This window comes from Bactrocera neohumeralis, chromosome 4 (genome assembly GCF_024586455.1).
Source record: "Bactrocera neohumeralis isolate Rockhampton chromosome 4, APGP_CSIRO_Bneo_wtdbg2-racon-allhic-juicebox.fasta_v2, whole genome shotgun sequence".
NCBI classification, from domain to species: Eukaryota; Metazoa; Arthropoda; class Insecta; order Diptera; family Tephritidae; genus Bactrocera; species Bactrocera neohumeralis.
This window is the reverse complement of record NC_065921.1, coordinates 45,380,853-45,394,092: the sequence shown is the minus strand read 5'-3', so window position 1 is coordinate 45,394,092 and position 13,240 is coordinate 45,380,853. Positions and strand designations below refer to the sequence as shown.

The window sequence follows — 13,240 nt, the reverse complement described above, 5'->3', positions numbered from 1 at the left end:
TATTTGCATCACCAGTTTATTGTACTGAGCAGACTGCTGCAATAGCAATATTGTTTCAGCTTGCGCTTTGCGCATGCTATTCTTTGGAAAGTTAATATTTCTGCAATAATGCAATATTATTGATTTCCGTTGCATAAAAATTGGCACAACCAATATTGCAATTAATTCCGGGAATTTGAATGTTAACTATTCTTAAGACACGTGCCGGAAGTTGGCTGTGGGGTTACTAACATCTTTGGTGTTAACTTATACAAATTATAATATGACAACCCAATTCGAAGAGTACAAAAGAGAGATGGTTACGCTGCATTTTCCCTTCCGCAAAGAAGAGACAGAACTACTTTCCGAGTCAAAATTCCTTCATTTAGACTTTGCTTTATAAAATGTGCATAATGAATTTAAATGTTCTAGTTTTCTTTCATACAAAATGATATGCATTTCTGAATATCACTAAGAAGTGTAACTTCTTCCGCGCGTAGGGACTCCACGCACCTTTTTATATATTATCTAAAAATTACGACGGGTGTTAAAAAGAACTTAAATCTACTAAGTATGAATAAAAATAAAAAAAACCCTAACATATAACATTCTTCTACTACAGAACTTGATAACTTATATAATTGTACATCAAAACTATCAGGATGTTCGAGCAACGTATGTTAGGGTATGCTAGTTTACTTTATAAGCATGAAGTCTGATATGATTAGGTTGTACTTTAGCGCGAATTAAAGCACCACATCCCAAAAAAACCACCATAAGCTTACTCGACACTTAACGCTAACCAACAGTTATTTAACCGCCATTTAAACTCGTTCCAACCTTTGACTTCAGTGCAATCGTAAATGATTCTATTACAACTGGAAAGCTATGTACAGTGACTAGAGACAATTGCAGGCACATACATTTTTGTGGTCACTTGTAGACACCCTTAAACATTCATAAGTGTGCGCTTAGGAGACATAAAAATGTTGAACAGCAGTCGGCACTTTGCCTCTGAGCATTCTTTTGAGCGGAACACCAACACACTGTTGTGGTTTCGACCCTCATAATTTGTACTTATATTGTTGGTCTTGTTGCTCTTAAGCTTTGCTTTTTGTGCGTCAGAGTTCATTTTGTTACTTATTCCAATGGGTTTTTAGCACGCTGACATTCTCATTTGTGGATACCGAGTGTAGCGGAGTTGGCTTTGGAATTAAGTTTTCAATGAAATTAAAATGTAGCGCAAATTATTTCATTTAGTTTCTCTTTTTGTTTACTTTTTTTAGTTTAATTTTTGTTTATATCGAAACAATCAATTTATTAGAGAAAACTTTTTGAGAGCATATTATCTCGCGTCGTGAGCCTGTGGAATAGGTTCCAAGACTATGCGATTTGACACAGCTGAACTATTTTTTAAGTGGTTTTGTGGAGAAAACCTTGAGACGACTGACGCCTTGTAAGATAATATAAGGCACATTATTGTTACAAATTGTGCGCGCAAAATGAAATGAAATTTTTTTTTCTTAAATTATAATAACCTGTTTTTTTATTTGTTTGAAGTTTGATCTTTTTATGTCAATTAGTTCGAGTTTATCAGCTGTTTGTCAATTTCTTCCAAATCTATAAGGTCGCTTTCACAGTAATAACCAATAAACCGGTTTTTAATTCAAGTCAATTTCCGAAATAGCCTTCAATGCGCGTAGCCATTCACATCTAATGTCTTCAGTTGACTTAAAACAGGTTCCCCGAAGCGGAATAGACAGAAGTTAAATCAAGCGAATACGGTGGTGGCGGCATGTCAATGGCTGAAAGTTTGGCGAAAAACTCACTAAGAATTAATACATTATACGGCGCTGCATTATCGTGGTGCAAAAACGAAGAATTCTCGGCCTATAATTTCGCCCTCTTTTTACGAATAGTATTCCTTGTTGACATGTTGGCCGGACGGAAGGAATTCGGAGTGCATTTCATCACACTAATTGAAGAAAACTGTCAATATAACCTTCATTTTTGCCTTTTTTTGGCGTGGGCTTTTCGGTTTCGGCTCACCTTTGCCAGGATATTCGACCGTTTGATCGTTTGCTTCAGGGTCATAAGTTTCATCGTTAAATGATCTTTCAAAATGTTGGTTCTCAAGCACCAATTTCTTTATTTTATTGATGTGTTGATCATCAGTTTATCTTAGTAGCCGTCCTGTCCGTGGTTCGTCATCACCGCGTTCTCAGCCCTCTTTAAATAATTTGTACCAATCAAAAACAATTTTTCGGAACAAACAATAATCACCGAAAGCCTTTTCCAATATTCTGAATGTTTCGGCTCCAGAAATTTGATTCAACTCACAAAATGTAATGGAACTTCTTTGTTAATAATTTTACTCATCGTAAAATTTGCCGAATACACTTTTTGTACTTCCGAAAAACAAGCATATACTATTATTATTGTGATGTGACAATCATACAAATCTAAAAAAGAAATATTTAGAAAATTGTGTTTACGCAAGAAATTTAAATTAAAAAGATTTACCACCCCCAGTAGTACTTTTAAATAAATATGGGAGTATTGTGAAATGTGGCAGCTGTAAATAAACTCTACTTGTGGTACAATCACACAATCCATAATTTATCTCAACAATTACTTCTCAATCTCAAAAAAATTAGCAACATTAACGTCATAGTGTTTCAGTAGTTTATAGAATAACCTGAGAATTAACTTTATTGCCCCATCTTCTCAACAAAAATGTGGAAAATAAATAATTTTATATGTTGGGCACATATTTGAAGAAAACAGACCAAGAATCATAAATGCATGGCAATAATGAAAGTAAGCAAAAACTGTTGAAGCATTAGAACGAATATTATATAGACATATATATATGTGAATATATGTCGACAGATTTATTAATGCGGAAACTAAACCCAAAATGTTGACGCCGAAAATGCCAAACTTTCTTTGTCAACGACAAATCGACAAACTTTTCACATTTAACTTGAATGGCAACACTTTCGTAGCGACATATTTTTAGCAAACATATTCACACACGATCACGTAGACGAGCACACGTGAGTAGAGTACTGTCAGCTGAGATCCCGGGACATTGACAAATTTGAGCATCAGCCGAAATGCGTCGCTGATATGTACAAGTAGACATTTCTTTGTATGCTGCGCAAAGTTAATCCTATGTTGGCTTCAACGAAGTGAGCCAATGTGAAAATCAAAATAAAATGGCAATTTTTTCACATTTTCTTTTATATGCCAACGTATATACACACACAAATAAAACAAAAAATTTCGGATTTAAAATAACTTACGCTGCATATGTTGATAAGCCAGCATTTTTGTATACTGTTGCACATTTTTATTATATGTATACACATATCCATTTAAGGCAAGCTCCAAACTATCCAGAATTTAATTAGATAATGATATGCAGATGTACAAAAACAATAAAATACTAAAAAAGAACATAAAATTTAACTGAAGTGTTAAACTTGATGATTATGGTTATAAGTAAGGAGCATAAAATCATTGGTTAATGTTTCAATTAGATTATGTAAGAGGAAATTTTTTGTAAATTTTAAACGAATTACTAAATGTATTTTAATAAAAGAAAGGATGTACTAATTATGTTTATAAGCAATTAGTATATACTTGTATAATAATAAGCTAAATAATTACTAGACAATCGAACGTTGATTCCGAATTAAGTTCTGGCCACCACAATGACCAAAGCTTGATAAACGTTAAGCTTTTAGTAACCTACCCACCAATGAAAGAACATTCTTCTTCTTTTTCTTAATTGGCGTAGACACCGCTTACGCGATTATAGCCGAGTTAACAACAGCGCGCCAGTCGTTTCTTCTTTTCGCTACGTGGCGCCAATTGGATATTCCAAGCGTAGCCAGGTCCTTCTCCACTTGGTCCTTCCAACGGAGAGGAGGTCTTCCTCTTCCTCTGCTTCCCCCGGCGGGTACAGCGTCGAATACTTTCAGAGCTGGAGTGTTTTCGTCCATTCGGACAACATGACCTAGCCAGCGTAGCCGCTCTCTTTTAATTCGCTGAACTATGTCAATGTCGTCGAATATCTCGTACAGCTCATCGTTCCATCGAATGCGATATTCGCCGTGGCCAACGCGCAAAGGACCATAAATCTTTCGCAGAACTTTTCTCTCGAAAACTCGTCGACTCATCAGTTGTTGACATCGTCCAAGCCTCTGCACCATATAGCAGGACGGGAATTATGAGTGACTTATAGAGTTGGTCTTTTGTTCGTCGAGAGAGGACTTTACTTTTCAATTGCCTACTCAGTCCGAAGTAGCAGAAAGAACATTCACTTACGATAATTAAGGCTTACTAATTTATGTATATAAAGTTTGTCGCCATGTTTCTAACATGCCAAAAAAAAGATCAGAGATAAAGTAAATATTTAAATCATCAGCATGACCAGCTGAGTCAATGTAGCTATGCCCCTCAGTTTTTGAGATATCGGTTTGAAATCTTCACAATTCTCCTCACAATAAAAGCTGCTCGTTTGTCGGAACTGTCGATATTTGACAAGATATTGTCACGAAATTTGGCATAGGTTAATATCCCAGTTATCCTTACAATCTCCAATATTGTTCAGATCGGACCAATATGGCTTATTGCCGTCTTTTCAACTTACCAATATAAATCAAGAAGAAAGTCGTTTTTTACCCTTTTATTCTATAAAAACTGGAACTGTGAATTGTACTACAGTTCCGGTGCAGCTGAAGTTAACACTATTTTGAGCTGATCAGCCCACGTCGGATACCTAAGTTACACATCTTAATATATTAAAATTTTCGACACTTTATTCTTAAATCATAAAATATTTGGTGGTTAAAAAAGTCATACTACTTAGAAAGGAATATTTACAGAACGTTCATTACCATTCTAGGTTTAAAGAAAATCCTTTTTTACTTAATACAAGATTTCTCCTAAAAGTATTGGGGTATTTCTTAAGAAAGCGTTTATTTATTCATAAATATCTATTCAATTCCCTTCAAAGTAATCATCTCCTGATATTTTTTACTTCTTCCAGCGATTTTTCCAATCATCAAAGCACTTAAAAGTAATTTTTTAGCTCGTCCTTGCATGCAGTTTTTATCTCTTCAATCGAAGCTTCATTCTTTCATAGGTGCAAAAGCAAACTTTTGTTCTTCCACGAGTCAGGGCATATCTGGCGGATTGATTCACGTAAATTATTAGCAAAACTCTCACATTCTACCTAACTTGTCGCACTTAATTTTAGTTTTCACATAAAGTTTCCTACAGATTCTTCGATCTTCTCTTTTGAATAAGCAAAAATCGACAGTGAACCAAAACGTGTCCATGCAAACCAACCATGCAAAAATTAAATATTCAAAATGACCAACCCTGTAAGCACAAGTAAAAGATATGGCTAACAATATAACGCAACAACACAATCGAAAATCGAAAACACGTAGTCTGCGAAAATTCAAAATTTTTCTATTTGTGCAAACCTCGTAGGTTGCTTCGTGTATAATTTTCACAAATTAACCGCACAACCCCAACCGAAAATCAACATTGAAAATCATTACTTATGTTGATGTGCGTATAAAATGTGTGTTATAGAGCTTTGCCCGTCATTTGATAAGATGATTGAAGATACTCAAGAGTGACTTTGTGAATTTCAGCAATTTTTCAATTTATATCAGGGAGTGTCGAAAATTTGTTTTCCTTTTTTCAATCTTTTATTTTTCGCTCTTTTACAGTTATATTTCTTTGGCAAACTGTTGGATGGTTGATTGGAATTAAAGTTATTTCAGTTAAGTTCCAAAAGTATAAAATAAGACGGTATATGGTTACTTTTAGGTGTTTCAGCTTATAATTATATATTAGGTATTATGTCGCATTTTTCTACATACGAAAGAAAAGTCGCTTATCCCATGGCGTATGAACAACATTCTGTGACACGAAGCCAGGACAGCAGTACTGATTTGACTGATGTAATATTGACAAAGGCTCCGTCAGGATCGGGAAGGACCTCTCCGAGCCGTTCGATACCAAACGAGGTTTCAGACAAGGCGACTCCCTATCGTGCGACTTCTTCAACCTGCTCCTGGAGAAAATAGTTCGAGCTGCAGAACTAAACAGAGAAGGTACCATCTTCTATAAGAGTGTACAGCTGTTGGCGTATGCCGACGATATTGATATCATCGGCCTCAACACCCGCGCCGTTAGTTCTGCTTTCTCTAGACTGGACAAGGAAGCACAGAAAATGGGTCTGGTAGTGAACGAGGGCAAGACGAAGTATCTCCTGTCATCAAACAAACAGTCGTCGCATTCGCGACTTGGCACTCACGTCACTGTTGACAGTCATAACTTTGAAGTCGTAGATAATTTCGTCTATCTTGGAACCAGCGTAAACACCACCAACAATGTCAGCCTAGAAATCCAACGCAGGATATCTCTTGCCAACAGGTGCTACTTCGGACTGAGTAGGCAATTGAGAAGCAAAGTCCTCTCTCGACAAACAAAAACCAAACTCTATAAGTCACTCATAATTCCCGTCCTGCTGTATGGTGCAGAGTCTTGGACGATGTCAACAACGGATGAGTCGACGTTGCGAGTTTTCGAGAGAAAAGTTCTGCGAAAGATTTATGGTCCTTTGCGCGTTAGCCACGGCGAATACCGCATTCGATGGAACGATGAGCTGTACGAGATATACGACGACATCGACATAGTTCAGCGAATTAAAAGACAGCGGCTACGCTGGCTAGGTCATGTTGTCCGGATGGGCGAAAACACTCCAGCTCTGAAAATATTCGACGCAGTACCCGCCGGGGGAAGCAGAGGAAGAGGAAGACCTCCACTCCGTTGGAAGGACCAAGTGGAGAAGGACCTGGCTTCGCTTGGAATATCCAATTGGCGCCACGTAGCGAGAAGAAGAAACGACTGGCGCGCTGTTGTTAACTCGGCTATAATCGCTTAAGCGGTTTCTACGCCAATTAAGAAGAAGAAGAAGAATATTGACAATTATTTTGAAATTATTTTAAGATATTCGGAAAAAGGGATGGAGTCATGTGTAGAAGTTCACGCAAGTGAAGAAAGTTCTCTGATCACCATTCACTTGGGAGTGGCCAGAAACGACTCTTTTACACATGGCTCAAGCAGCTCACGACTTCCGGTCTTTGACCAAGTATCCTCTGGGTAGCCTAAGAACATCCGTTCGAAGGCGAGCTAATATGAGAAGCCGAAACATCTCCTACATAGGGTTGTGCACTGGGTTTGGGACCCGCCACGTAAAAAAACACTCCAATGAAAAAGAAAAAGCAGCCTCGGATGAGAGACCCCCCTTTTGATGACGACCATGGCAAACGAAATAAGGACTACGATTTGAGGGCATGCACCTGGAATGTCCGGACCCTTAATTGGGAAGGTGCCGCTGCCCAGCTGGTTGATGTCTTCGCAAAAATAAAGGCTGACATCACCGCCGTCCAAGAAATGCGATGGACGGGACAAGGACAGAGACGAGTAGGTCCTTGTGACATTTACTACAGTGGCCATATAAAGGAGCGCAAGTTTGGTGTTGGATTCTTGGATTCGTGGTGGGAGAGAGACTCCGTCGCCGAGTACTATCATTCACTCCGGTGAATGAACGTCTAGCCACAATCCGCATCAAAGCGAGGTTCTTCAACATATCGCTGATTTGCGCCCACGCCCCGACGGAAGAGAAGGACGATGTGACCAAAGATGCCTTCTATGAGCGCTTGGAGCGCGCTTATGGGAGCTGCCCCCGCCACGATGTCAAAATCGTGCTTGGCGACTTTAACGTCAGGGTGGGTAAAGAAGGTATCTTTGGCACTACGGTCGGTACATTCAGCCTCCACGACGAAACATCCCCAACTGGGTTGAGGCTGATCGACTTCGCCGGAAATATGGTTATCTGTAGTACTAGATTCCAGCATAAAAAGATTCATCAAGCTACCTGGCTGTCTCCGGATCAAAAAACTACCAACCAGATCGATCATGTTGTGATAGACGGAAGACACGTCTCCAGTGTTTTAGATGTGCGTGCGCTTCGAGGTCCTAACATCGACTCGGACCGCTATCTTGTTGCAGCCAAGATTCGCACCCGCCTCTGTGCAGCAAAAAACGCACGACAACAAACACAAGGAAGGTTCGACATCGAGAAGCTGCAATCACAACAGGCAGCCGAACGATTTTCTACTCGGCTTGCACTCCTGCTCTCTGAGAGCACTCGTCAACAACTCGGTATAAGGGAACTGTGGGGCGGCATTTCAAACTCCTTACGTACGATCGACCACTACACGTGCGGGATGGGATAGATACCGAGAGTTGAAGAGGGAAGCGAGATGCGTTTGTAGACAGAAGAAGAAAGAGGCCGAAATGCGTGAGAATGAAGAGCTAATAAACTGGCCGACAGGGGTAATGCTTGAAAATTCTACGAAAAAATGCGGCGGCTTACAGAAGGTTTTAAGACCGGAGCATACTCTTGTAGAATCCCCAAAGGTGATCAAATGACCGATGCCCAGAGCATACTTAAATTATGGAGGGAACACTTCTCCAGCCTGCTGAATGGCGGTGAACCCACAACACCAGGAGAAGGCGAACCCGATTCCCCAATCGATGACGATGGAGCAGACGTTCCATTGCCCGACCATGAAGAAGTTCGAATAGCAATTGCCCGCCTGAAGAACAACAAAGCGGCAGGGGCCGATGGATTGCCGGCCGAGCTATTCAAACACGGCGGCGAAGAACTGATAAGGAGCATGCATCAGCTTCTTTGTAAAATATGGTCGGACGAAAGCATGCCCAACGATTGGAATTTAAGTGTGCGAAGCCCAATCCATAAAAAAGGTGTTCAAAATTGAACATGTTCGTTGCTGCCAAAGGACGGACAACAACATTATATTTAAAAACGTTTATATATTATTAAATCTTACTATTGATACATTCCACTATTATTAAATATCTATGTTCAAATATATTGAACATACATGCACATAAACATAAACACATACTAAAAATGCATTGTCATGCAAACCAATAGCATTCAACATACAATAACACAAACATTACAAAGGATAAGATGTTTACATATGATAACCCATGGGTTCTTAGAATACATTGTAGCAACTGTCTGTAAATGTACTCACATTAAAACAAATCCAAGGTCACACAACATGTGCACTTGAAAACAATACCATACCATGTAGCATAAACAATATGCTACATATAGTACATATGAACATACACACATACACATATATTAAGATAGTTAAGATAGTTCTTAAAATTGTATATAAATAAGTGAAAATTCTAAATAAAATCAGAATGAAATATTTCTCAGCTCAGTGAAGGTCTTTTCATTTCCCCCCACCAGTGGTAAGGTTTGATAAAATCTTCATTGAGTTTTTAAAGTTTGATCTTACAAATCAAACAGTTTGATTTTATAATTCAAACATTTGGTCCTTCGAGCCGGATAAGTAGCTCGAGCCAAAATTGTAAGACCTGTATGAATAAAATACAGGCAATATATGTAAAAGTCCTATTATATATGTATGTATACAGGCAATATAAAAGCCCTGTTATTTACACAGGCGAATTAGTAAAGAAATTGTAAGACGGGTCCATATTCCCGCATATTTACATATATGATCACATAAGCCGTTTTAGTACGAAACTAAACGCTGTGTAAATACTGTTATTAAAAAAATATTCAGCGGCTGTGAATCGAGGCACAGCAAGGTCAACCAGGCGACCAAAACAATTACCTCCAACGATTTTTTTAAAGAATAAAAACAGTTTATTAAAAAAAAAATTGTTAAAATGTCGAACACTGCGGACATGTTACAAAGGAAAGGCGTTCTACGCGTAGAAGGTATCAAATCCAAGGTCACACAACATGTGCACTTGAAAACAATACCATACCATGTAGCATAAACAATATGCTACATATAGTACATATGAACATACACACATACACATATATTAAGATAGTTAAGATAGTTCTTAAAATTGTATATAAATAAGTGAAAATTCTAAATAAAATCAGAATGAAATACCAGTGGTAAGGTTTGATAAAATCTTCATTGAGTTTTTAAAGTTTGATCTTACAAATCAAACAGTTTGATTTTATAATTCAAACAAAAGGAGACCCCACAATCTGCGCCCACTACCGTGGGATTAGCCTCCTCAACATCGCATATAAGGTTCTATCCAGTGTATTGTGTGAAAGATTGAAGCCCACCGTCAACAAACTGATTGGACCTTATCAGTGTGGCTTTATACCTGGGAAATCAACAACCGACCAGATATTCACCATGCGCCAAATCTTGGAAAAGACTCATGAAAGAAGAATCGACACACACCACCTCTTCGTCGATTTCAAAGCTGCTTTCGACAGCACAAAAAGGAGCTGCCTTCATGCCGCGATGTCTGAATTTGGTATCCCCGCAAAACTAATACGGCTATGTATACTGACGTTGAGTAACACCAAAAGTTCCGTCAGGATCGGGAAGGACCTCTCCGAGCCATTCGATACCAAACGAGGTTTCAGACAAGGCGACTCCCTATCGTGCGACTTCTTCAACCTGCTTCTGGAGAAAATAGTTCGAGCTGCAGAACTAAATAGAGAAGGTACCATCTTTTATAAGAGTGTACAGCTGCTGGCGTATGCCGATGATAGTTCTGCTTTCTCCAGGCTGGACAAGGAAGCACAGAAAATGGGTCTGGCAGTGAACGAGGGCAAAACGAAATATCTCCTGTCATCAAACAAACAGTCGTCGCACTCGCGACTTGGCTCTCACGTCACTGTTGACAGTCATAACTTTGAAGTTGTAGATAATTTCGTCTATTTAGGAACCAGCGTAAACACCACCAACAATGTCAGCCTGGAAATCCAACGCAGGATTGCTCTTGCCAACAGGTACTACTTCGGACTGAGTAGGCAATTGAAAAGTAAAGTCCTCTCTCGACGAACAAAAGCTAAACTCTATAAGTCGCTCATAATTGCCGTCCTGCTATATGGTGCAGAGGCTTGGGCGATGACAGCAACCGATGAGTCGACGTTACGAGTTTTCGAGAGAAAAATTCTGAGAAAGATTTATGGTTCTTCGCGTATTGGCCACGGCGAATATCGCATTCGATGGAACGATGAGCTGTACGAGATATATGACGACATTGACATAGTTCAGCGAATTAAAAGACAACGGCTACGCTGGCTAGGTCATGTTGTCCGGATGGATGAAAACACTCCAGCTCTGAAAGTATTCGACGCAGTACCCGCCGGGGGAGGCAGAGGAAGAGGAAGACCTCCACTCCGTTGGAAGGACCAAGTGGAGAAGGACCTGGCTTCGCTTGGAATATCCAACTGGCGCCACGTAGCGAAAAGAAGAAACGACTGGCGCGCTGTTGTTAACTCGGCTATAATCGCGTAAGCGGTGTCTACGCCAATAAAGAAGAAGAAGAAGCAAATATGTTCGAGTAAACACATATATTGTGAATGTAAATAGTTACTTGTTGTACAAAATATTGTTGAGGAAGCACTATACATATACATATGTATATGTACAAAATATGTAATATGTGTTCTTTAATCTCAATATGGGCGCCTAACTATGTCTTTTTGGTAAGAAGTTTACGGTGTTGTGGAAAATTTTGAAAGTATATGCTTATAAATGCCGACTTATTGTCGGAATATTTATTTTTATTAATTAAACCATAATGATACAACACTTTTCGTATACCTGTATGTTTGAACTGCATTAAAAAATATGATTTAAAAATTAAAAATAATTTAATTTAAGCAATTTTAATATCTATAAAAATTCAATGACTATTATTATCTCTGAAGTTTGTTAAATTCATTCTCATTCCCTATGGGTCCAAATGTTAATTTACAACAGTCTTAGCTATAAGCTGATTATCTCGAGATTATCGCTACTTTTATTGCCATTCCATATTCTATTCAGTGTATATTGAAGACAATAACTACTTTATTCTTTTATCTTGTGTATACTTAATTTACACCAGCATATACTTACATCTATTATTATATAATGAACTACATACAGATCCCGCACTAAAGAAATTCGGCTACGACATAAGTATGTGGTACCATTCATTCCCTGTCATTATATTGACAAACAATTAACGCCTTACATACTCGCATTTTCATAAAAAAACAGGAGAATGCCAAAAATTAGAAAAAGTTACTTCAGTTGCACCCAAGCTAGATATTTGCGGTTTCTTCGGAGGTTGCCGGTTGTTTGTTGGCTTTAGACCGCTGATTTCTGGTTGCTTGTGGACACTGATTTTATGTCACTTTCCGCAATTGTTATAGTTTTTGACTTTCATAATTTCACTTTTTTCTTTCGTTGCCTAAATGTGAAATCACTGTGAATTCCTGAGATATCAATGCACTTATACTAATATGGTACATACATAAGGAATACATCTACAAGTAGATATATGTTTGCGGATGTTTGTCCATAACTAATAAAAATAGCAAACAAAAAAAGTTTGGTTGGCCCAAATTATATTTTTAGTTTTAAGGAATATATTAGTATATTTTTTTGAAAAGGATTACGACATTTAAAAAAAAATTATAATTCAATAAAATTTAAAAGTTAAGAAAAAATCAATAATAAAGAAAAACGCTGTTAAATAACTAGAAAGCAAAGGTTAAATGCAAAAATATTATTGAATTATTGTTTAGTATCACCACTTTCCCTTCTCAATTCATAAACAAAATGTATTTGAATGTGGTAACAGAACATCGCATTTTCGTAAAATAATTTACCTATGAGAAGTAAAACCGGTAGAGCGGGTTCCGAGATAGGGGATTTCACCTGGAAGTGGGCAGTGCCACGCCTATAGCCCAATTTTTATATCGGCCCAGTCATACCATCTTGAGTGTAAAATTAATTGTATCTGGTGTATTTGATTTATCGCGTCTTTAGTAGGTTTTGTCAGTACCCCGTTTAGGAGAGTGAGCATTTTCACACTTTCGCTAGAAATTTTTTTTTTACATTTACGCTATGCAAATTTGGTTGTTGTAGCTTTAGTGATTTAAGATATATGTATGTACGTTAAACTTATTAGATTGCGGGGCCACGCCCACTATTTCAAATTTCCCAGAAGTGTCCGTTGCCACTGCAATTGCCTGTGCCAAGTAAGAATCTTATATCTTAATTTAGTGCTTAGTTTTGATACTTTATATGTTAATGGCTAATGGCGATTTGTGGGCGTGGTA

The 13,240-nt window shown here is 38.1% G+C and overlaps 1 long non-coding RNA gene across 1 annotated transcript; it reads left to right on the top strand.

Moving 5' to 3' along the window:
• Positions 1 to 5,984: 5,984 nt before the first annotated feature.
• On the top strand, positions 5,985 to 11,446 carry LOC126754732 (uncharacterized). The gene is made up of 2 exons (XR_007666414.1): positions 5,985 to 6,740; positions 11,212 to 11,446. It is a non-coding gene; the product is annotated as an uncharacterized LOC126754732 (long non-coding RNA).
• Positions 11,447 to 13,240: the final 1,794 nt, after the last annotated feature.